A 24,514-nucleotide genomic window follows, 5' to 3' on the forward strand; every position below is an offset into this window, starting at 1 on the left:
CACGTGTTTGCTATTAATAAGGATTCTTCGATCTGATTCATCGATCAGCCTGTCTGCTGCTTGCCCTGTTCACAAGCACCATAGATCCCTTATAGAAGATGACTAATTCAAACTGGCATCAGGAAAGAAGCAAAACAAAAACAAAAATAAAAATACCTGGAAAAACTCAGCAGGTCTGACAACATCTGCGGAGAGGAATACAGTTAATGTTTCGAGTCCGTATGACTCTTCAACAGAACTAAGTAAAAATAGAAGAGAGGTGAAATAAACGCTGGTTTAAGGGGGGTGGGACAGGTAGAGCTGAATAGAGGGCCAGTGATAGGTGGAGATTGCCAAAACATGTCATAGACAAAAAAAGTCCTTTTGTCTATGCCATCTTTTGGCAATCTCCACCTATCACTGGCCCTCTATCCAGCTCTACCTGTCCCACCTGCCTTAAACCAGCTTATATTTCACCTCTCTTCTGTTTTTCCTTAGTTCTGTTCAAGAGTCATACGGGCTCGAAACGTTAACTGTATTCCTTTCCGCAGATGCTGTCAGACCTGCTGAGTTTTTCCAGATATTTTTATTTTTGTTTTTGTTTTGGATTTCCAGCTTCCGCAGTTTTTTGCTTTTATCTCAGGAAAGAGGCAACTTGCACTCTAGAGCCTGCTAAAACTTTGTGGGTGGCTATTTTCAAGGTGATTAGTGAATCCCATTCCTTCCCCACTAACACCAAAATCCGGGCCAATATGCTTATTTTTTGGGGAACGGGGGAAGGTGGGGAAGACAAAATTTGAGGTCCTGTATAATGAAGGCTATTTTTAAAACTAGCATCATAGCATATTAATTGACATTTATAAACATATTCTAAAACTCAAACTGTGTCAAACCTTGTTTGATACAATTAAAATTCTAAAGCATCCCAGGCAAAATGTGCATCCCACCCAGAAAGCAATCTGTTATAAATCTCTGTGGGAAAGAATAAGTGGCTAATGACTTAGGAGAAAGTCAAGGAAAGGAGATATATTCCCTTCAAAGTACTTCCTGCCAAAGGGAAAGCCATTGCTGCTTACCTGCTCCCAAGACAGCTGAAGATTTCTGTGGGGATGCCTAGGGAGAAAGTCACAGCAGTCGACTAATATTCTTCCTGTAGGAAACATTAATATTATAATGATTACTGCTTCAGATACTATATTAATCATTTAACAATGATTTGATTCCTTTTTCATTTTTTAAACTACTTATTGCTGTAAAAAGCATCCCTTCAATGTAATGACGGTTACTAAGGAAGTTTCTGTGCCACCAAGTCAAGACCAGAAAGAGATCAAAAGTTACCTCTTTCAGATTTACATAATTAAACTTCCAGTCAGGTACAGCAAACCAGCAAGTATGCAATGTAATATTTATGTATGACTATTCCAAACACATGCAGTGAGGTCTTGGAATGAATCATAAAAGACAAATTAAAAGAAAATTGTGAGTCTTTCATAAATATCTTGCAAATATTGAGAAATGTAAAAGAAGTTCTTAGCTTGTGTTAACTGTATCCCAGTCTCTGTGGTGATATTTTGAATACAGCAGGGGCCAAATTGTGTCTTTAGATCCCTAGATTTGCTACATGAATTTATTCTTGAACAATTGTGGCCAATTCTTTATGAGGCTTGATCCCCACAGATGAGGACCTACCTCCTCTGTTCCAAAAGGAATACCCTCTGGTTAAGTGCGACCTGATCTCCGAAAATACTCTAGTAATTAAAAATAACCACACCTCCTTGTATTTTTGATAGAAAACCTGAATTTGTTTCAGAAGGCCTCCAGACATGAAACATTTCCAGCAGAGTACATTAGTTAAGAAACTCAGCTTATACATCTTGTCAATGAGCCTAATACAGCATTTTGAGATGAATTAACTTTTGCCTGATCTCAAGTTAAGCCCACTTTAAAAATTCAAGAATACTGGTCATCATTCATCTGTAGCTAATATAACTTCACCGTTGATTATGTACTTTTAACTTACCTCCCAGGGTAATTTTCCAGGAGGGTCTGGAAAAAAGAAAATCTTGCATTTTTATGGCACCTTTCACCACCTCAGGATGTCCCAAAGACAGCCAATGAACTCTTTGAATGATAGTCACTGCCATAATGTAGAAAATACAGATTTCAATTTTCGCACAGCAAGGCCACACATATGACATTGAGATGCTGGCCAGATAATCTGCTTTTAGTGATGTTATTTGAGGGGTAAATATAGGCCAGAACACCAGGGAAAACTCCTCAGCTCTTCATCAAAATCCTGCCTTAAGAATTTTTATGTTCACTTGAGAGAACAGATGGTGTTTTAGTTTAATATTTCACCTGAAAAATGGCACCTGGGGCAGAACTTTTCCTTTGGTGTGCGGGGGCAGGCCCGCACATCCATGCGTAAAATTACATGCAGTGAAATCGGGCAAACGTCCCAACGTCACTGCGTGCCATTGCGATATTTCACTGGGCAGGCGCGCGATGATGTCCGACGGGCACCAGCCATTAATTAATGGGCTAGTTAAGGCCCTTGAGGCGCCAATCGACACCAATTTTTCGGCACCTGTGTGATCTTCGGGTCAGTGCATGGGCGCAACGGGCAGGCGGGTAGGCCACATTTTTATAAACCTCATCCAAGGACGGGGTAAGAGGCTCACTGAGGTCACGAGTGTGCGCAGTCAAGCATTTATTTATGAAAGTTTTTGAAACTTGCCTGTGATCTGCAATGCTTCAAAACACTTACCAGCTGCTTTTCCTGGACTCTTAACCTTCAGGTCAGCACTCTGCAGTGAGTAATCTCTTCTGGGTCTGCAGGTTTCAGGAAGCCTTCCCTTAGCCTGATAATGGGAGCTGAACTGTCCACTGGAGGCAGCTCCTCTGAGGAGGAAGGGAGGACTAGAAGGGGGAGGAGGCCAGGAGTGCACATTCAGCCTCTAGGGGAGCCACCATTGGGAGGACAGGTGCAGGCACAAGGGGCGCAGGGACAAGAGGTAGTCCAAGGTAGAAGGGGTCGCAGAAGACGCCACTATCCTGCTGCCAGTGTATACAGGCAGCGAAGCAGTTACCTCAATATGTCTGAGGTGCAGTGCCAAAGGAGGCTCCATCTCTCAAGGGAGACAGTCAAATATATCTGTCAGATGATAGGGCCTGAGATCTCCACTAACTGTGTGGGTGGACACCCCATGCCAGTGGCTCTGAAGGTCATAGCTGCCCTCAACTTCTATGCTTCTGGTTCCTTCCAGGGGTCGGTGGGTGATCTTTGCAGTGTCTCCCGATCAGCTGTCCACACTTGTGTCAAGCAGGTTACGGACGCTCTGTTCAGGCGTGCATTGACCTTCATCCACTACCGTTGGGACCAGGCAAGCCAGACACAGCGAGCCAGAGGCTTTGCGGCCATTGCTGGCTTCCCCTGCATCCAGGGTGCAATAGACTGACATATGTGGCCATCAAGGCGCCAGCAGGTGAGGCCGGTGCCTTCGTCAACAGGAAGGGCTTCCACTCCATGAACGTGCAGATAGTGTGTGATCACAGGATGCTGATTCTACAAGTCTGTGCAAGGTACCCAGGCAGCTCTCACGACGCCTACATCCTCAGACACTCCCAGGTGCCGGGGCTCTTCAGTGCTCCAGCCCGGCAGGATGGATGGCTGCTGGGTGACAAGGGCTATCCCCTTAGAAGGTGGCTCATTGCTATTCAAGAACAGAAGCTGAGCAGCGGTACAATAGGAGCCACAGCACCACAAGGGCTGTGGTTGAGAGAGCCATCGGTCTTCTCAAGATGCACTTCCGATGCCTGGACCGCTCTGGGGGCGCATTCCAGTACCCCCCAGATCGTCTCTCAGTGATAGTGGTAGCATGCTGCGCTCTCCACAATCTTGCGCTGGAAAGGGGGGACGCAATGGACGATGAAGATGTCGACGCAGTGGCTGCGGCTGTACACAATGAGTCCAGCAGTGAGTCCGAGGGTGAGCATGCACAGGGAAATGTTGAGGGGATAGACGCTGACGTGGGCATACTCCAGGGAGGCATGGACACCTGGGAGGCTTTAATCCAATGAACCTTCAGCTAGCACACCACAGATGGTCCACCAGGACAAGCCTGGGCTGTAGGCCCGATACTCGACACCTAAGTGCAAAATCTGCCAGGTTAGGAACAGTCACTAAGGGCCTTGTTAATAAAGTGAATGTCCAACAAAGCACTCATTGCAGTTTTGGAAACCATACACATGCAGAAGGAAAGAGGCACCCTCAGCCAAGGTGACATATCTGAATTTATTATGTCAATCAAACCAACTTATTCTAAAAAGAAAGAGAATAGTGTTACCAAACAAAACAAATCACAAGGCCCTCATCTCGGGCCAACACAAAAGCACCAGTGAAAAACCCGTGGTGTGCTTCAGGTGCCTTATGTTTTCGTTTCTGGGTGCTATGCCTTGGTGCTGCCCCATCGCTCGGAATGGCATCGGAGACAGCCTGTTGACTCTGCTGTCCTGTTGGCCTCAATGACCTTGGCGGTCATCCTCTGGCCCATGGAGCCACTGCTGGCCATGCCTGGGAGGGAGCTGCCAGTTCCACAGCTGGCATCTCCCCAGTCATCGCAGCCTCACCGGATGCTACGGTCACAGGGAGAGAGGCGGAGGAGCTGCCGCCCTCATCCGGACCGCCCTGAGATGTTCCCGCAGAGACGCCAGGCAGCTGCTGTGCTGACATGTGGTTACTTTGGACCTCCTTGCTCACTATGGATGGATGGACACCAAGCTAGGAAAGTTGATGCCCAAATCAGCTGAGGTCAATGCCGATGTGAGGGCTTGCTGGTCAGAGCGCATCCCCAGGAAGCCTTGATGGGTCTCCTGGAGTAGCCTCTCCACGAGATTCGCCACTCTCTCCATGGAGGACCCAACGCGCTTGGACATATGGCTCATTGCTTCTGCGATCATCCGCGTAGACTCCTCCACCACGGAGACCAAGCCAAGCATAGCCTCATGTATCTCCCCCCGATGTTCCCACACACCCAGCCACATTTCCTGCACCTGCTGTGTCATGGAAGACTCGAGAGGCACATCATCAGGCACTGACTGAGCATGTGCCTGGTTCCCTGCAGTCCTCTGACTGCTGGCGCCATGGGCACTCTCTGTCTCTGCCAGCTCCTCCAGCGACTGTGAAGTGCCCTCACCGCTGTGCCCCGGGACACTAGCCCATGTTTAAATTCCCAACGAGGCGCTAGTATCTGCGCTGGTGCCTGCCTCACAGAGATGGTGTGACGCTGGTGAGGCTTCAGGCCCCTCAGGTGTGAGAGGGGGCCTCTGCTGCTCCTCCTCCCGGCCCTGCTCCAATGATGCTGAAAGGAAGAACAAGGACTGTGGATCAGTTAACGTGGAGATAATGTCAAAGTGCATCCCTGTCCTCCGGGACATTATGCGCTCATCCTTCCATAACCAACGGTCAAGCCATGTTGCAAAATTAAATTAATTAACATTCAGCAGTGCTATGGCTGTTGGGAGAGCAATGCTGACCTTACTGTTGGGCATAAATACCTGGCCATGGCACCCCAGCCTCACCGACACCAGTGAATCTTGGCGCATGGCACCTCTCCAGATCCAGGACCTTCTGCTTGAAGCAGCTAAGAATGGTAATCTGTGTCTGGCCGCCGCCAGTCCTCGCACGCTCTGCCGCGTTATGAACATTCCTCTCCTGAAAATGAGAGACGTGCATTGATTAGTGAAAATTGCAGATGGACTCTCTTCGCGCATGGCCCACCCCAACCAAAGTGGGACTTATCAGGGCTCCAGAGCCTCCTCACCCCACTGCTGCCAAACACTCACACAAAGATGCTAGGCCTGCTCCACACCCCCCCCTTGGACACATGCTGCCTACATCACATTAGGCACCACACAGTATATCCTTCCATAGCAAGGAGGCACAAGCATGTGAAGCGCAGAACACAGCAGATGGTTCGTTGCCATGCCACCTTGAAGCTCCCCTCCAAGCATGTCATCACCCTGACTTGGACATGTTCTGGAGTTCAAACACAGCGCCTAGGTGCAGCTCCTCCAGGTTGCCCCCAAAACAGTCATGTGGGACTTAGTGTAACACATGCTGCGGGAGCAAAACACATCTCTTCACCACCCTCTCAGGCTGACCTCAGCATGGGCATATCTGCTGACCCACCCAGCAAAGAACAAATGCCGTCAATGATTCAATACAGTCACTACACTCAGACTTGGTGGTGGTGGGGGGGGGGGGGGGCGGAGCAGGGTTGGGGGGGGGTAAGCTGACCTGCTGGGTTACATGACCAATGCCAACATGGTACTCATCTTGCCAGAGTGCAACAAGTCGTTGAAGCGCTTGTGACAATGGATCCAGGTGCGCCGCACCACGTCGCAGGAGCTCACCACCTCCGCCACCTCTTCCCAGGCACATTTCGTCATGTGGGGGGGGCCTCCTCCTCCCATCCTGGGGTACCAGCACCTCCCACTGTGCTGCCACCGCCTCGAGGAGGGCAACAAGGTAGTCATCTGAGAAACAAGGGGCACACTGGCCCCCCGCCCTACCCTCCGGCCTGGCCTGTCCTGCTGCCCTACCCTCCAGCCTCGCCTGTTCTGCTGTCTCACCCTTCAGACTGGCCTGCTCACCAGAAGCCCTCTGGTGAGCCCTTCCACTTGCCATTTTGAGCAGCCTTGCAAAGGCTGCCAGCGCTTCAGATAAACAGGCATTGGACCTGGCGGACAATGCACTCCCGCCGCTGCCCGTCCACTCCTGCTATCCTCGGGAGTCGCGCATTACTCTGGGTGGACCTTAATTGGCCCGCCCGTGTAAAATGGCGGCATGGACCCAATCATGGGAAGCTATCGGGTCAACGCCCGCCCGCCCCCACTCCTTCTCCACACCACCTGCCCCCACCCGCCAAACAGAAAATTGAGCCCTGGTGTCAGCCAAAATCTTATGCTTAAATTTCTGATGGGTATGTAGGGTGCCTTAGTACCCACAGTCTTCTGACTCAGAGGTGAGAATTGTACCAGCTGAGTCACCACTTATATATAATTAGCATTGCTATGATGCTTAATTACTAAGATGAAGCTGTACATAACTATGTCTGTGTCTTCATGGTCACTGCTTTGGGATTTCCATTGGGCAAAGAAAGACATCCTGGTGTCAATTAGAGTTAATTGTTCAAGAATGAATCATGAAATAGAATCGTAGATTGGTAGAGCACATTCAGCCAACCATGTCTTAGCCAGCTTTTTGAAAGAGCTAACCAATCAGTCCCACTCCCCTGCCCTTTTCCCATAGCCATCCAAATTTTACAATTCTCCACTCCTCTGACACTGCAACCACATCTGAAGATTGGTAGTTTGTGTCCAGGACTTCCAACTTCTCCACCCTTACTTCCCTGAGTAACCTAGGATGCATTCCATCTAGACTAGGTGAATTTTACATTGAGTTACATCAAGTCTAAATCACAAACCGGCCATTTGGCCCAATTGGCCTATGCTGGAATAGAAACAGAAAATGGGTCAGAAGGTCATTGACTTGAAATGTTGGATAGGATTTTATCGAAATAGAACCTTTAGCTGCAGGGGGAATGCAAGTGGATCAGGAATCCATTTGTTTTATCAGTGGGATTTGCCATGGCTCTTTAACTCAGTCCTGCTGCAGGACCTGAGGGATTGAAAGTGAAGTGCCTTTTCCCCATGAATGGGAGGAAGAGACCAGCCTCTCAAACCAAGCAGGCATGGATGGAAGTGGCGAGGAAGTAAGCAGCAAGAGTGTGAACTCTCAAAGCTGGATACAGTGCCCCAAGATGTTTAATGACATCATAAGGAAAGGTGAGTAGCATCCATTTGCATATGCCAACCCCCACACTCTGAGCAGGATTTTCCAGCCCTGACACAGGCGGGCATCGTCGCGGGAAGAACAGGATAATTTGGAGAGCCATTAAAAGTCAATAGCATCCGTGACAATTCCTGCCAGTGTGGGGGCTGGAAAACCCCAGCCTCTGACTTCCCTAGCATTCTTCTGCACAGCACTCCTCGAAGTCGGACACAATAGGGGAGGCACTGTCATACTGATATTGTCACTGGATTGGTAATCCAGAGGCCCAGGGTAATGCTCCGATGACCCAGATTTGAAGCCCGCCACGGCAGATGGTGGAATTTGAATTCAATTTTAAAAATCTGGAATTAATTAATGATGACCATGAAACCGTTGACGATAGTCGTAAAAACCCATCTGGTTCACTAATGTCCTTTAGGGAAGGATAGCTACTGTCCTTACCTGGTCTGGCCTACATGTGACTCCAGACCCATAGCAATGTGATTAACTCTTAAATGCCCTCTAAACAAGGGCAATAAATGCTAGCCTAGCCAGCAATGCCCACATCCCAAGAGCAAATACAAAAAAACCTTGCAGCTCCAGTCATTCCACTCTTCAGGCACTACTTCACATCACCATCTGAACAGCTGATCCTATACCTGTAGACCCTGTTTGTGGGTATTGCCTCCTTTGAGCTGGATCTCTGTGTCCATTCCTCTGTCCTCTGGAGCAGCATGTGGTTGAAGAGAAGGCAGTTTGAGGAGAAGGCAGCTGGTATTAGCTCTTTAGGTCGTTGTGCATTCTGGTTGTAGCAAGGGTTGGAAGCTGTGAAAGAGGAGTTGAAGACCAGGAAGAACTTACAAAAAGTGGTGCAACAGGCCAAAGAGTGTTACCAGGTTTTCTGATGCTGCACTGGAGGCTTTGGTGCAGGTGATGCATAGGAGGAAAGAGCTCCTCCTCCCTCAAGAGGCTCTCTAGCCAAATACTCAGAAGTTATGGATAGCCATTGCCGTCAATGCCAGCAGTCTAGCCCTGAGGACCTAGATGCAGTGCAGAAAAAACTTGAATGACTTTGCACGAGTGGTCAAGGTCAGCGAATGCGTCTTCACATGCCAACTCCTACCAACTGCACTACTAGCCTCACACATTGCTCCATTCACCAACCCTCCATCACTCGCCTACCAACAATCTATACCAGAGCCTCATCTCATCCACACACATTTAGCACTGCTACAAGCTGCACACTCACATGTCACAGATTGTACAGACACTACCAGTTATTTAACTGTGGCAGGCACATCACCCAAACACATTGCACCACACTTACTGGTACATTTGGTTCTCTATGTGGGACAAGGTGGCACATAATCAACATCAGCAACAGCTAATTGGTGGGAAAGAGGCATGGCTACATGTGCTCAGCCCCATGGAGGAGATGGTGCTGGAAATCATTGGAGCGACCATTTATGAGGCAGTGGCCAGCGGCAGGGTTGAAACCATCAAGGATAACATTCTCACAGCCTACTTCACCCTCATCCCGCAATCTGTCAGGATTTACAATCTGCAGATGGTGTAACTATGTAAACTTGCTTTCCTCCAACTCTGTCACCTCAACCCTACCTTTATTTTTTTTAGCTATCTTAGACCTCCTTAGCCAAGCAATGGTGTGAGAGACTGAATGCCGAGAGGAAAAAGAAATTGATGAAGATAAAACACCATCATTCAATCTGACACCTGCAGCCTCCAACTCAGGCAGTGATACTGCACGAACTTGAGAAAGTTGTATAGAGGTGGGATCTGCATGTGGTGCATCACCAGAGATAGTGGGCTGCAACAAGGGCAGAGGGAAAGGATTGTGGTGCCAACTCTGTGGAAGTTTGAGATCACACATGAATTCTGTTGCAGAGGACTCAAATTAGGACATTGATGGGGCAGTGTACACAAAAAGCCTGATGGACATGCATACAGAAATGTTTGGTGCATTGGCTGGCCTGCCAAAAAGTCTGCTGTCACTGTCATGGAGGAGTCCAGCTCCAATTTGGCACAGGGCTTCTCACAGAGCTTGCAGCCCATTCTTTCCAGGATGTCAGTAGTGGCCAACTCAATGAGAGTACTTGCCGATCTTACCATGATGCAGCATCTAATGGCAGATGTGTCATCTTCCATTGCAGCAGAAGCAGAAGCCATCCAATGTCTCCTTGCTGCAGTAGACTAATGTCATGAAATCTTAACTTGTTGCTATACAGTCTGACTGCTGCCATCATGGCAGTGGATACCAGTGTTCGAAGGGACTTTCAGGGTCTCACAGCAGTCCAGCAATCTGTGCTCCAATAGATTATTAGGATTGCTGATGGTCTGTCCCATGGAGGTGGCAGTGGTACCGTGGAAGATGAACCTGCTGTCCTCTCTCTCAGGATGGCAGCACTCATCCTCCCACCACTGTCACTCCACCTATGCCCTTGCTGTTGCCTCTCAGCCAACCATCTCAGACTGCTGTCGCCTATTCTGAGGTGGTGCACTCCAAGGCTGGGCACACTAGGCCCAGAACTGCTTGAGGGCAACTTGCAAGGTCACCTGTAGTCTCTCCGACTGAAAGTCAGCAGGCTTTGACCAGCCCTGCTGCGTAGGAGCACCAGGCCAGACAAAGACACATGCAGGACAGGCACTAAGGGATTGTACAAGGGTAATGATTTGAGTTTTTCATGGAATATTGGATTTGTTAAAATTAAGTTGGTATGGAATGGTTGTTTTGTGGCGGCTTTTATTTCAGGAATGTGAACAAGAGGACACTGTGATAGTCCGTAACTAAGGGAATGGTAAGGTGTGGGCATACGAACGTAGAAACATATGAATTAGGAGCAGGAGGATCAGTAAGGGGTGTGCGAGTTGACAGGTGACTACGCTGCAGTGAGATGGAGACTGACTGAATAGCAAATTAGGTTCACGTGGGAATTCAGTGTACGAGGGAAAGAGGTGTGGTATACATAGGAATTGTTCTAAGTTATGAAGTGAGTAATTAAAGTGTGTTAACTAAATAACATAAGTAACAATGGCAGGATAGGTGTTATGTTGCAACTGTGGAATGGGGAACTTTTGGATCCAAGGCAATCCATGGCAAACAGGTCTTCAGAAAATATAAGGAGCTAGAGGAATTCTGGATCAGGATTATTGATCTGGAAGCCGGACTGCAGACACTGCGCAACATAAGGGAAGGGGAGAAATACCTGGACACTTTATTCCAGAAGACGGTCATACCCCACAGAATTGGGCCATCTGTTTTGATCAGTGGTAAGGGACAGGAGGATGCGACCGTCAGTGAGGCAGATAATGGGACCAAGCAGACAGTAGCGGAGGAACCTCAGACTTTGCAATTGTCAAACAAGTTTGAGGTGTTCACAACCTGTGTGGACAAAAGTGAGGTCTCCAGGTGGATGATCAGGCACCATGGTACAGGAAGCCTTTCAAGCTGGAGGACCAAATAGGAATGTAGTGGTAGTAGGGGACAGTATAGAGGGGGATCGACACTGTTCTCTGCAGCAAAGAGCGAGAATCCAGAAGGCTGTATTGCCTGCCCGGTACTAGAGTTCGGTACATTTGCTCAGGGCTGGAGAGGAACTTGCAGTGGGAGGGGGACGATCCAGTCACGTGGTCCATGTAGGTACCAATGACATAGGCCAAACAAAGAAGGAGATTCCGCATAGTCAGTATGAGAAGATAGTTACCAAATTAAGAAGCAGAACCTCAAAGGTAATAATCTCTGGATTATTACCTGAGCCACATGCAATTGGCATAGAGCAAATAAGGTTAGAGAGATGAATGCATGGCTCAAAGACTGGTGTGGGAGAAGTGGGTTCTGGTTCATGGGACACTGGCACTAGTACTGGGAAAATTGGGGGCTGTACCATTGGGACGGTCTACACCTGAACCATGCTGGGACATGCGTTCTTGTGAATCACTGAACTAGGGGTGCAGAGAGGGCTTTAAACTAAACAAGCAAGGTGAGGGATCAAGCTCAGGTAGATGTGGCAAATCAAGGGGTAGATTCAAAGCAGAAGACCATAATAGTAATATGGGAAATGAGGGTCATGGAATAGCAGAAAGGGACAGAGAGATAAAACCTAACAATATACCAATAGTCAAGACTAGATATTACAAAGATAACAAAAAGACAAAACTGAAGGCTCTGTATTTGACTGCGCATATCATTCATAACAAAGTAAATGAATTGATAGCACACATTGAAGTAAATAAAAATGATCTGATAGCCATTACGGAGACATGGCTACAGGATGACAAGGATTGGCTCCTCAATATTGACAGGTATGATATTCAAGAAGAATAGGAAGCTAGGTAAAGGTGGAGGGATAGCACTGTTGATCAAGGATGGCATTGGTGCAATAGTTAGGGATGACTTTGGTTCAGGAGATCAGGATGTAGAATCAGTTTGGGTGGAGATGAGGAATATTAGGGGAAAGAAGTCACTAGTGGGAGTGGTCTGCAGGCTCCCTAACAGTAACCACAATTAGGACAAAGTATACAAGAAGAAATATTGGGCGCTTGTGATAAAGGGAAAGCAATAATCATGGGTGACTTTAATCTACGTATAAAATGGAAAAATCAGGCTGACGGGAGTAACTTGGATGAGGAGTTCATAGAATGCTTTTGAGATAGTTTTTTTAGAGCAGCAAATTCTGGAACTAACCAGAGAGCAGGTTATATTAGACTTGGTATTGTGTAATGTGACAGGATTAATTAATGACCTCAGAGTGAAGGTGCTCCTAGGTAGCGGCGACCACAATGTGATTGAATTTTACATCCAGTTTGAAAGGGAGATGAGTGTATCTTTGACCAGTATTTTAAACTTAAATAAGGGCAACTATGTGGACATGAAAGCTGAGCTAGCTGAAGTGATAGATAAACTAGGCTTTGGGATAGATCAATAGAGAAGCAGTGACAGACATTTAAGGGGATATTTCAGAATTCTCAGAATAAGTATATTCCTGCTATAAAGAAAAATCCTAAGGGAAGGACTCAACATCCGTGGTTAACTAAAGAAGTTCAGAGCGTGGAATGAAAGCTCCCTGATGGCAGAGAGCTGCCTCAGGGAGCTGAAGAATTTAAATGCAAAAAGTAAAGATTTTAAAAACGCAGAAAAAATGCCCACACATCAGGATCAGTCACCAGAACATATGGATGATGAAAATTCTGTTCGAACACTTAAAAAAAAAATTATTATCAGGAATCTCATCCCATCCTTGGATGAGATTTCCTGAAAAATGCAAAGGCCGCCTGGCCAATTCGCCCACCCGCCAACCGTCCCAATTAATTGAGCTGTTAATGGGCTTAATAGCCTTCTTAATTGTCGGTGGGCGCTTCTGAGTTTAACATGCGCCCGCCGTCCAAAATATCGCATGAGTGCACAATGATGTCGGGACACACGCCCAATTTCATCGCGCGCTATTTTACACTCGAGCGTGTCAGACATGCACCCACGTGATGAGCAAAAAATTCTGCCCTTAGAGTATGAGAATGGATAGCAAGAGTTTCTACAGGTATTTAAAAAGGAAAAGAGTAGGTAACATGACTGTTGGTTCTCTAGAGAGTGACAGTGGGGTATTAATATTAGATAATAAGGAAAGAGAGGATAGAAAAAATATTCCAGTAATAGCTGTAAATCAGGAGGTGGAAGGGAGAGGGGAACTTGGTGAAATTACAGTCACTAGGGAAGCAGTACTGAGCAAACTGATGGAGCTGCGGGCTGACAAGTCTCTAGGTCCTGATGGACTTCATCCTAGGGTCTTAAAAGAAGTGGCTAATGAGGTAGTGGATGCAATGATGTTAATTTTCCAAAGTTCCCTAGATTTTAGAAATGTTCCTCAGACTGGAAAGTAGTAAATGTAACCCTTCTATTCATGAAGGGGGTCAGAAAACAGGAAACTATAGGCCAGTTAGCTTGACTCTCTATCATGAAGAAGGTGTTAAAATCGATCATTAAGGAGATTATAGCTGGGCACTTAGAGAAAGTCAAGGTAATCGGGAAGAGTCAGCATGGTTTTGTGAGAGGAAAATCATGTTTAATTAATCTATTGGAGCTCTTTGAAAGAGTAACATGCACTGTGGATAAAGGGGAGCCTGTAGATGTGCTGTACTTGGATTTCCAGAAGGCATTTGATAAAGTGCCACATCATAGGTTATTGCGGAAAGTAAAAGCTCATAGTATACTATGGTAAGGTAATATATTAGCATGGATAGAAGATTGGCTCTGAAGAAGAGTCACACAGACTCGAAACGTTAACTCTGTCTTTCTCTCCACAGATGCTGTCAGACCTGCTGAGTTTTTCCAGCATTTTTTGTTTTTGTTGTAGAAGATTGGCTGACTGGCAAAAAACAGAGAGTATGCATAAATAAGTATTTTTGTGATTGACAGAATACGACGAGTGGAGTTCCACAGGGGTCTGTGCTGGGGCCTCAACTTTTTACAATTTATATCAATGACTTAGATGAAGGGAGTGAAGGCATGATAGCTAAATTTTCAGATGACACAAAGATAGGTAGGAAAGTATGTTGTGAAGAAGACATAAGGAGGTTGCAGACGGATATGGATGGGTTGAGTGAGTGGGCAAAAATTTGGCAGGTGGAGTATAATGTAGGAAAATGTGAATTTGTTCACTTTGGCAGGAAGAATAAAAAAGCAGAGTATTACTTAAATGGAGAACGACTGCAGAATTCTGATGTGCAGAGGGATCTAAGTATTCCAGTGCATGAGTCATAAAAAGTTAGTATGCAGGTACAGCAAGTAATTAAGAAGGCTAATGGAATGCTATCCTTTATTATGAGAGGAATTGAACATAAAAATAAGAATGTTATGTCTCAGTTATACAGGGCATTGATGAGAACACATCTTGAATATTGTGCGCAGTTTTGGTCTCCTTATTTAAGGAAGGATATAAATGCTTTGGAGGCGGTTCAGAGGAGGTTTACTAGATTGATACCTGGAATAGGAAGGTTGTCTTATGAGGAAAGGTTAGACAGACTGGACTTGTTTCCACTGGAGTTTAGATGAGTGAAGGGTAACTTGATTGAAGTATATAAGATCCTAAACAGCATTGACAAGGTGGACATGGAAAAGAGGTTTCTTCTGGTGGGTGAGTTCCGAACTAGGGGTCACTGTTTTAAAATTAGGGGTCACCCTTTTAGGACAGAGATAAAGAGAAACTTTTTCTCTCAGAGGATTGTGCAACTTTGGAACTCTCTGCCTCCGAAGGCAGGTTCATTGAATATTTTTAAGGCAGAAGTAGATAGGCAAGGGAATCAAAGGTGGTAGACAGGAATGTGGAATTCGACAGCAAACAGATCAGCCATGATCTTATTGAATGGCGGAACAGGCTCAAGGGGCCAAATGGCCTACTTCTGTTCCTATTTCATATGTTCATAGGGGTAGGCTATTCAGCCCCTCGAGCCTGCTCCACCATTTGATAAGATCATGGTTGATCTGATTGTGTCTTCACCTCTACTTTCCTGCCTACCCCCTATAACCTTGACTCCCTTGTCAATCAAGAATCTATCTAATTCAGCCTTAAAAATATTCAATGACCCTGCTGCCACTACACTCTGGGGAAGAGAATTCCATAGGCTAATGACCATCTCAGAGAAAACATTTCTCCTCATCTGTCTTAAACGGAGGACCCCTTATTTTTAAATTGTGTCTCCTAGTTCTAGTTTCTCTCACAAGGAGAAACATCCTCTCAGCATCCATCCCGTCAAGTTCCCTCAGGATCTTATATCAATTTTCATTAGGATCACCTCTCATTCTTCTAAACTCCAAATGGGCACAGGTCCAACCCGTCCAACTTTTCCTCATAAGATAACCCCTTCTTCCCAGGAATCCTTTGAGTGAGCCTTCTCTGAACTACTTCTAATGCTATTATATCCTTTCTCTAGTAAAGAAACCAAGACTTTACACAGTACTCCAGATGTGGCCTCACCAACGCCTTGTACAATTGTAGCAAAACTTCCCGATATGCATGTGCTAGATCAGCTGGGCATGCTTTCAAGGACTCCGCAACTTCACTAGAGGCTGGTTTGTGGTGGGATAGCTAGGAATAGAGGAGTTCAAACTCAGCAAACACCTCTTCTCGCTTGATATGGGGTGAAGGCACATCAAAATTGAAGCCATGTGTGAGATCAAAATCCTTGTTTTCAGAGAGTTTACGTTCAGAGAGATTTACTGCTTCTCCTGCAATCACAAAAATAAAAGATGAAGATTTCCAGGTTCATATTTTGAGTGGCCTCCAGTGGTCTCTTTTAAGGACTGCTAGTTAGGCAGTTAAAGACCTGGTGCTACTAGCTGGAACATGTGTACCAGAGTTTTGCATTTGGGATCCAACAACCAGGATTGCTCTAAAATTTGCATATTACTAGATGCTAATGTCTGTTTCAGGCTGTTGCTTTAGACAATCAAACACATTTCCAATACAGCTTGGTTGCGACAGATCGCAACGTGAAATTTGAAGGCTTAACTCCCCATTCTATTGCTAAAAATCAGGTGGCCATTAGTTGAATTTCTCTTTCATTGAGTCAATAGCCCTCTACATTTTCTTGCATCAGACGACTACAACAAAGTTTATTGTCCCTCTTGATAAAGAAAAGGACGGAGAAGTTTAAGGACAGAAGTTTTAGGTCAGCGTGCAGGTGCGTTCCTGACCCGATTGGATGCGAAATTGCGCGAATTGACGTCGGGCGTGATTCCCAATGTCATCCCACCCTCGCGCGATATTTCGGTCGGCGGGTGTGCGCGAGTGTCGGAAGCACGCCTGCCGACAATTAAGAAACAATTAAAGTTGCTAAAGTTCCAATTGACCCCGATTTTTTGTCATCTGTCCAACCTTATGGTTGGCAGACAGGCGAATTTGCCAGGCACACTTTGCATTTTTGATGAAACCTCATCCAAGGGTGGGATGAGATTTCTGTAATTAAATAAAACAAAAGTAAAAATGTATGGACAGAATTTTCATCATGCATATGTTCAGGTGACTGATTGTGGTACTTGGACATTTTTTTCTGGATTTTAAAAGCTTTATTCATTGGTTTTAAAGTCTTCAGCTCCCTGAGGCAGCTCAATGTCTTCAAGGAGCTTTCATTCAGCGCCTACCTGTGCCTGCGCTTATGTCAGCACTTGTCCTCCTCCCATCCCCACCCCGGCAGTGTTGAGCATTTCAGCACGCGCTTCACGTTGGCAGGCCGTTAATTGGCCAGCCAGCATGAAATCACGGTCAGGTTCCCCAGCCGCTCACGGGCCCGCCAATCACACCCACACACTGACCTAAAAGTCCTGCAGCAACAAATCATGTTTTTTGCTTGTAGTAAGAAGAAAATGAGATAGTAGGCTTATTAATTCAGATGTCTGGAGGCTCCCAGCATAAGAATATGCAACAACCTGAGTAGCTACTTACTCTGCACCAGCAGTATCCGTGCATTTGCCTCAAGTTCACACTGATTCAAATGAAAAAGCAGGCCCCACCACAGAGGAGAATGTTGACCTGTATTTGCTAATTAGAAGTCATGAGTTATCAAGTTGTACGGAGGTCCATTTATAATTGCCTCACTTTTGTCTCTGACCAATTTACTTATTCTTATTTACTATTACTAAGGGGAGGCATTGGCATAGTGGTAACGCCATTGGATGAGTAATCCAGAGGCCCAGTCTAATGCTCTGGGAACACAGGTTCAAATACCACCATGACTGCTGGTGGAATTTAAATTTAATTAATTAATCTGGAATTAACAGCTAGCCTAATAGTGACCATGAAACTATCATCGATTGCTATAAAAACCCATCTGGTTTACTAATGCCCTTTAGGGAAGGAAATCTGCCGTTCTGGCCTACATGTGATTCCAGATCCACAGCAATGTGGCTGACTCTTAACTGCCTTCTGAAATGGCCTAGCAAGCCACTCTGTTGTATCAAACTGCTACGAAGTCTAAAAGGAATTAAACTAGATAGACCTCCTGGCATTGACTGAAATTGGGAGAGCTGTCCCACAGACTAGTCAAGCAACAGCCTGTGTAGTCATACTCACAGAAGCATACCTTACAGACAATGCCCCAGACATCACCATTGGTATGTCATGTCCCACCAACAGGATAGATCCACCAGTGGTTTAACTACCTTGCTGGAGATTTTTTTGAGGAGCTAACAGAGAAGGTTGATAAGGGCAACGCTGTTGATGTGATGTATATGGATTTTCAAGAGGCATTCGTTACAGTGGCACACAACAGACTTGTGACCAAAATTCTATCTCATGGGATAAAAGCGAAAGTAGGCACTTGGATAAGAAATTGGTTGAGTGACAAGAAACAGAGAGTCATGAGAACTGGTTGTTTTTCAGCTTGAAGCAAGGCTTGTAGTAGAGTTCCCCAGGAATCAGTGTTAGAATCCTTGCTCTTCCTGATATATATTAATGACCTAGACTGTGGTGTTCAGGGTATGATTTCAAAATATGCAGATGATACGAAGATTGGAAGCATTGTCCACTGTGATGGAGATAGTCTTGAACTTCAAAAGGACATAGCCATGTTGGTGGATTGAACAGACAAGTGACAGATGAAGTTCAATGCAGAGAAACGTGGGGTGATTCATTTTGGCAGGAAGAATATAGAGAGACGGTATAACATAAAGGGAGAAAGTCTAAAGGAGGTGCAGGAATAGAGGGACCTCAGTGTATTTGTTGGCAGGGCATGTTGAAAAAGCAGCTGATAAAGCGTATAGTATCTTAGACTTTACTAATACGGACATTGAGTACAAGAGTAAGGAGCTCATGTTGAACTTGTATAAAACACCTGTTAGGTCTCATCTGGAGCACTGTGTCCAGTTCTGGGTACCATACTTGAGGAAGGATGTGAAGGCATTGGAGAGAGTGCAAAGGAGATTTACAAGAATGATTCCAGGGATAAAGAGCTGTAGCTATGAGAGGTTAGGACTGTTTTCCTCGGAGAAAAGAAGGCTGAGAGGAGGCTTGTTAGAAATATTCAAGATCCTGAGGGGTATGGACAGGGTAAATAGTGAGAAACTGTTCCCACTCTAGAGAGCATCAAGAACTAGAGGGCACAGAGTCAAAATAATTGGCAAAATGAGTAATAGTGATGTGAGGTAAAGTTTTTTCAGAAATCAACTTCCTTAGAGGGTGGTGGAGGCAGGTTTGACCAAGTATTCAAAGGGGAACTGGATTGCTGTCCGAAAAGAAAGAATGTGCAAAGTTACGGGAATAAGGCAGGACTAGGTAGAATGCTGTTTCAGAGAGGCAGTGCAGATTCAATAAGCTGAATGGCCTCCTTCTGCACTGTAAGGATTCTGTGATGTGGCGGCACAGTGGTATAGAGTTAGGAGAGAGTTGCCCCTGGGAGTCCTCAACATCGACTCTAAACCAGATGAAGTCTCATGGCATTAGGTCAGCCATGGGCAAGGAAACCTCATGCCGGTTACCACCTACTGCCTGCCACCACCACACCCCACTGCCCCCCCCCCCACCCCCCCTCCACACACACATACACACACACACACACACCACCCCCCACCCCCACCCCCTTCAGCTGATGAATCAGTACTCCTCCACATTGAACACCACTTGGAGGAAGCACTAAAGGCAGCAATGGCACAGAATGTACCCTGGGTGGGGGAACTTCATTGTCCATCAACAAGAGTGGCTCGGTAGCACCACTAGTGACTGAGCTGGCCGATTCCTAAAGGATATAGCTGTTAGATTGGGTCTGTGGCAGGTGGTGAGGGAACCCGAAAAACCTATTTGATCTTGTCCTCGCCAATCTACCTATCGCAGGTGCATCTGTCCACGACAGCATTGGTAGTAGTGACCACCGCACAGTTCTTGTGGAGACAAAGTCCCACCTTCTCATTGAGGATACCCTCCATCGCATTGTGTGGCACTACCACCGGGCTAAATGGGATAGATTTCAAACAGATGTAGCAACTCAAAACTGGGCATCCATGAGGCATTGTGGACTATTAGCAGCAGCAGAATTGTACATAAACACAATCTGTAACCTCATGGCCCAGCATATTCCCCAATCTACCATGACCATCAAGTCAGGGGATCAACCCTAGTTCAATGAAAAGTTCAGCAGGGCATGCCAGGAGCAGCACCAGACATATCTAAAAATGAGGTGTCAGCCGGGTGAAGCTACAACACAAGACTACTTGCATGCCAAACAGTGAAAGCAGCATGCAATAAACAGAGCTAAGCAATACCACAACCAACAGATCAAATCTAAACTCTGCAGTCCTGCCACATCCAGACATGAATAGTGATAGACAATTAAACAACTAACTGGAGGAGGTGGATCCACAAATATCCCCATCCTCAATGATGGGGGAGTTCAGCACATCAGTGCAAAATACAAGGTTGAAGCATTTGCAGCTATCCTCAGCTTGAAATGCCAGGTAAGTGATCAATCTCGGCCTCCTCCTGAGGTCCCCAGCATCATAGATGCCAGTCTTCAGCCAATTCAACTCACTCCACATCCTATGAAGAAGCAGCTAACGGCACTGCATACTGCAAAGGCTAAGGGAACCAAAAACTTTCCAGCAATAGTACTGAAGACTTGTGCTCCAGAACTAGCTGTACCCCGAGCCAAGCTGTTTCAGTAATGCTACAACACTGGCATCTACCCAGCAAAGTGGAAAATTTCCCAGGTATGTCCTGTCCACAAAAATCAGGAAAAATTCAACCCAGCCAACTAGTGTCCCATCAGTCTACTCAGTCATCAGCAAAGTGTCGTCGACAGTGCTATCAAGCGGCACTTACTCAGCAATAACCTATTCACCGACACTCAATTTGGTTTCCGCCAGGGCCACTCAGCTCCTGACCTCATTACAGCCTTGGTCCAAACATGGACAAAAGGGCTGAGGTGAGAGTGACAGCACTTGACATCAAGGAGTCATTGAACGAGTGTGGCATCAAGGAGCTCCAGCAAAACTGGTCAATGGGAATCAGGGGGAAAGCTCTCCACTGGTTGGAGTCATACCAAGCACGAAGGAAAATAGTTATGGTTGTTCGAGGTCCATCATCTCAGACCTGAGACATTGCTGCAGGAGTTCTTCAGGATAGTGTCCTAGACCCATCCATCTTCAGCTGTTTCATCAATGACATTCTCTCCATCATCAGGTTAGAAGTGGGGATGTTCGCAGATAATTGCACAGTGTTAAGCAACATTCACGACTCCTCAGATACTGAAGCAGTCTGTGCCCATATGCAGCAAGACCTGGACAATATTCAAGCTTGGGCTGATAAGTGGCAAATAACATTCACGCCACACAAGTGCCAGGCAAGGCCATCCCCATCAAGAGAGCATTATCATCGCTGAATACCCCACTATCAACATCCTGGAGGTTACCATTGACCAGAAACTAAACTGGACAAGCCATATAAATACTATGGCTACAAGAGCAGGTCAGAAGCTGGGAATTCTGTGAGGAGTAACTCACCTCCTGACGCTCCAAAGCCTGTCCACCATCAGAAAGCACAAGTCAGGAGTGCAATGGAATACTCTCCAATAGTGTAGCTCCAACAACACTCAAGAAGCTCGACAGCCTCCAGGACAAAGCAACCCACTTGATTGGCACCCCATCCATCACCTCAAGCATTCAATCCCTCCACCACCAACACACAGTGGCAGCAGTGTGTACCATCTACATGATGCACTGCAGGAACTCACCAGGCATCCTTAGACAGCACCTTCCAAACCCATGACCACTACCACCTAGAAGTACAAGGTCAGCAGATGCGTAGGAGCACCATCACTTGCAAGTTCCCAAGTCATACACCATCCTGACTTGGAACTATATCGTCATTTCTTCAGTGTCGCTGTGTCAAGATCCTGGAACTCCCTCCCTAACAGCATTGTGGGTGTACCTACATCACATGGACTGCAGTGGTTCAAGAAGGCAGCTCACCACCACCTTCTCAATGGCAATTAGGGATGGACAACAAATTCTGGCCCAGCCACATCCCATGAACGAATAAAACAAAACTACATTTCTTTCCTTTTGTAATGAACACCACTAGTTTGTCTACCATCAGACTATAGTTCACAGTCATCTCACAGTGTTATATCACCTATAACTGAATCCTGTTCCCACTAAAACTTTCAGAGCAGCTCCTCATCCATAAATAATTTTCTTTCGCTATCTCTCAGGTGAGTAATATTTAACCTTGATCAAGAGGAACCTCGGATATGTTAAAGCAATGCATATATCCAAGCAGACCTATTTGTATTTAGTGATAGCAACTGATGAGATGTAGACATTTAATGTTAGATCAGTTCACAAAGTCACCAGGTGAATACAAATGATGGAGGCTATTTAGCCCAACTTGGCTCAATTAAGCCCATTCAAAAAGAAAAACCTACAGTTCTACAGTTGTCCCTGATCACAGCATTCAACTGGCTCTTGAATGAGTGACTCCCAGACTTTTGTATCCACTAATCTACTCAGAAGTCCTAAATCTGGTCTTCACCAGTTTGAACTCTGTCCTACTATCTTGTTGTCCTGGTTTTACTTGAATTAACACCCTGGGTTTACCTTTTTGTGCCAGCTATTATCTTATATAATATTCTTTTCAGTCATTTTCTTTCAATGCTAAACAGCCACATTTTCTCCAACGTACTCTTATAACTTGGTCCCCTGACCTCAGTAATTAGCCTCATTGCTTCTCTGCATCGCATCCATGGCTTGAAAATCTTTTAGGTCTTTGTGACTAAAACTGAACACACCATGCAAAAGCACTGCATAATTTTGGCACATGCTGGAACAATTTGAAAATGTAGTTTGTTAACTACTGGAGAAAAAATGCTTTGAAATACTAAATATTGAGCATATTATCATTCTCAGATCTCTTTCAATATCTTCTATTTCCAGAAGGTTTGTAATGTGCATATAGGGTCCAGAAACCAGGTAAGTGGACTGTTTAAAACGAGCAGTTTAGCTGACCACTCGGAACCCCTTCCTTGTCACTTGCTATCTTAATCTTAGTCTAAACCGTAAGGTTTTTAGAGGGCTGCAAGCAGTCACCTGAGCAAGCAAGGGTCTCATGAATTTATGCAAGTTGCAGTCACCTTAGGTCAATAGAACCCTGATTGCATTTTAACCCGGGCCTGAGGGGGGAAGTCACTGTACCATTTCCGCCAGATGGAAGCAGGATGGTAGCTATCAGGAAGAATGAAGAGGCCCAAAAGGTTTGTTGGGAACTTTCCTTTGTGGAACTAGGTGGAACAGGAGTGCCCCTCTGGGTCCCACAAGGAAAATTGCAGCTCCCAATTTCCTGAAATAACCCCCTCCCCCTCACGAGGATGTCACTCAACCCCCCTCTCCGCCATTTACCTGGAAGCTGAGCAGCCAAAGTCATGCTACTGGCTGGCAGGAAATTGACCCATCAGACATCCACTCCAAGTCAAAAATTCTTCCAAGTGCACCTTTGACTTTGTACTAAATTGTACCTGTCACTTTCTGTTTATTTACAGATTTTATCTAATTCATTGTGGGTCCCTGGACACTTGCTCCAACAACCTCTTTTCTCCTACCCACCACTCATGAAAGCTTGCTTCTTCTACAAACTTAACAGCTTTGCATTTAGTTTCTGAGTCCGAATTGTTGATGCAAATTAGAGTTCCTAGCACAAAGCCCTGAGGTAATCCATTCAATTTTCTACTCTACCCACTTCATCATCATGCCTCTAACAAACATCTATTGATTCCTCTTTTTCAACTAGTTTCTTACAAATTTCCATGTTTTATCTTGAACCGCCTACTATTTAGAACTTACAGAGCAGCCTTTAATGAGAAATTTGGTCAAATACTGGAAATCCAGATACATTTAAAGTTCAACCCAATCAACCCTCCACCCCTTCCCGTCTCTCTGACCCCATCCCATCTTCTAATATCAGCCCTTGCCGTGTATTCACCATATCCTCTGACTTTCCCCTCTCTGATGCTGAACATTCTGTACTCAGCAAAGGACTCAGTTTCATACCCTTTCACCCTCATCTCAATGAATTTCGGGCTCGGCACAATGCTGAACTCTTCTTTTGCCACCTTCGTCTCCGTGCTCACTTCTTTGGACAGGAGTCCTCCCCGCGTTCCACAGATCCTTTCATCCGCCTCCAGTATCCTCCCTCCACCTGGACCCCTCCCTCTGGCCTCTTACCTGCTCTCAATCTTTTCATTGAGAACTGTCAGCGTGACACTGGCCATCTCAATTTCTTGGCCCCTCTCATCCACTCTAACCTGCCTCCTTCTGAACTTGCTGTACTCCATTCTCTTAGGTCTAATCCTGATTTTGTTATCAAACCTGCTGACAAGGGTGGTGCTGTTGTTGTCTGGCGTACTGACCTCTACCTCACAGAGCGCCAACTCTCAGACACTTCTTCCTACCTCCCCCTGGACCATGACCCCACCACCAAATACCAAGCCATTGTTTCCAGGACTGTCACTGATCTCATCTCTTCTGGAGATTTTCCCTCCACAGCTTCATAGTTTACCAACCCCGGATAGCCCGCTTCTACCTCCTTCCCAAAATCCACAAACAGGACTGTCCCGGAAGATAAATCATGCCAGCCTGTCCCTGCCCCACGGAACTTATTTCTTTCTATCTTGACTCCATTCTCTCTCCTCTTGTCCAGTCTCTTCCCACCT

The sequence above is a fragment of the Cetorhinus maximus genome, chromosome 11 (assembly GCF_964194155.1).
Source record: "Cetorhinus maximus chromosome 11, sCetMax3.hap1.1, whole genome shotgun sequence".
Classification (NCBI taxonomy): Eukaryota; Metazoa; Chordata; class Chondrichthyes; order Lamniformes; family Cetorhinidae; genus Cetorhinus; species Cetorhinus maximus.